The sequence below is a fragment of the Bos grunniens genome, chromosome 5 (assembly GCF_055505025.1).
Source record: "Bos grunniens cultivar Pamir isolate PY7600 chromosome 5, Bosgru_T2T1.0, whole genome shotgun sequence".
NCBI lineage: Eukaryota > Metazoa > Chordata > Mammalia > Artiodactyla > Bovidae > Bos > Bos grunniens.
Window position 1 is genome coordinate 103,185,868 of NC_141169.1, and position 2,026 is coordinate 103,187,893.

The following is a 2,026-nucleotide window of genomic DNA, read 5'->3' on the forward strand; positions in this document are numbered from 1 at the left end:
CTAAGCACAGCTCAGGGATAGATTTAGCGATAAAACATCTTACTTAACTCATTCTTACAGCAACACTTGGGTTAAAACAGAAATTGTGGTATTGTCAGAAGCAGAACTCTCCTTGGAGAAGGTGAACACTAAGATTATGATAACTTTATTACTGGGTCACAACTTTCATCTTAGGCTCCATCACTAGGTCATTATTTCCTTTAACAGTTTCTTGTTATTCAACCCTTCCAGACTTCTGATCATTGCTGTTTCTGCAGGAAATCAGACCCAGGTGCTGCCATAGTGCAACGACTCCATATCTGAACCAGCAGGCTCTACGGCCTCAGAGGAGAGAGTCCCCTACTGCTCAGGTAAGGGTCCCACAGGACAGAAGACCCTTCTCATTCCCCAGGTCACCGCCCCACTGTCCCATTTCTCTTTGCTCAGACAGCAGACAGCTCCGCCTGGTGGACGGAGGAGGTCTCTGCGCCGGGAGAGTGGAGATCCTTGACCAGGGCTCCTGGGGCACCATCTGTGATGACGGCTGGGACCTGGACGATGCCCGCGTGGTGTGCAGGCAGCTGGGCTGTGGAGAAGCCCTCATTGCCACGGGGTCTGCTCACTTTGGGGCAGGATCAGGGCTCATCTGGCTGGACGACCTGAACTGTGCTGGAAACGAGTCCCACGTGTGAAGGTGCCCTTCCCCGGGGTTGGGGGCGGGACGACTGCAGACACAAGCAGGACGCGGGGGTCATCTGCTCAGGTCCGCGCTGCACACTGTCCACAGGCTGGGTAGGTGTGGGGCCCTGGGGGACGGGGATCTGAGCCCTGAGGGAGAGATGCTGAAAGGACCAGAGAAGGAGGCTTCCTTCCATGGAGCCTGTCTTTCCAGAAGATATGAAGATGAGGTGCTTTCACTTCCTCCTGCAGCAGCTGAGGTTCTGGTCCTTTCTTTTCAGCGGTGTTTCCTGGCAGAGCCTTTTCTCACAGGTTTTCTTGAAAGCAAGGCTCTCTCCAGTTACATACAAAAAATTTAAACCCACAGTACTAGTTTCATTTGCTTAGGTAACAACATACCAACTAGTGGTTTAAAACAATATGTGTTTATTGCCTTACTTCTGTAGCTTAGATGTCCAGCAGGGATCTCACTGGGCTGGGATCAAGCCTTTAGCAGTGCTGCATCACTTTTGCGGCTTTAGGGGCAAATCTGTTTCTTGTCTTTTCAAGCTTCTAGAAAATGCCTACACTCTTTGGTTCATAGCCCCCTTCATCCATTTTCAGATCAGCAATGCTGCCTGTCTTCAACCATTATCCAGAGTCACATCTCTCTAACCAGAGCTAAAAAAAAGTATTTTACTTTTAAAGACAATGGGTCTAAGGATGTGGTTAGACTAGGCTCACATTGTTAATACAATCTTCTAGCTTAAACTCACCATCCCACGGTCCTTACCTTAATCACATTTGTAAATCCCTCTTGTCAGATATGGTAACAGATTCACAAGTTGCAGAGATTGGGATGTGGACATTCTGGGGTTAATTATTCTGCCTATCTCCCCAGTATCCACATCACATCCCTTTGACATACTCTAAAGATTTTGTCAGGAAGCAGGATTCAGCTTCCCTCCTTCACTAGCACCCGCAAAGTTTGGTCTTCCTCTCAGTTCATTTCCACTACACCATTGTGGTAGAAATAGAAAGACAGACACAAATGGACAAAGTCAGTTAAAAGGGAGGTGATGTCAGTCTTGTCGTCTAGTGGGTATCTCTTGAAAAAGGTCAGAGATGAATGTTCACTATTTCTAGAAGAAATAAAAACCTAGAACATCCAGCAAAGTTTTTATTGTGTCCTGTCTCCTCCCCTTTCAACCTTAGAGTTCCTGGCCCTCAGGATGGTGAGCGAGGACCAGCAGTGTGCTGGGTGGCTGGAAGTTTTCTACAATGGGACCTGGGGCAGTGTCTGCTGCAGCCCCATGGAAGACATCACTGTGTCCATGATCTGTAGACAGCTTGGCTGTGGGGACAGTGGAACACTCAGCTCTTCTGTTGG

General features: G+C 48.4%; 1 long non-coding RNA gene across 1 annotated transcript; it reads left to right on the forward strand.

The window, feature by feature from the left end:
* The first annotated feature begins 218 nt into the window (after positions 1 to 218).
* On the forward strand, positions 219 to 1,807 carry LOC147372825 (uncharacterized). Its single transcript, XR_015164326.1, has 2 exons — positions 219 to 350; positions 427 to 1,807. It is a non-coding gene; the product is annotated as an uncharacterized LOC147372825 (long non-coding RNA).
* The last annotated feature ends 219 nt before the right edge of the window (positions 1,808 to 2,026 follow it).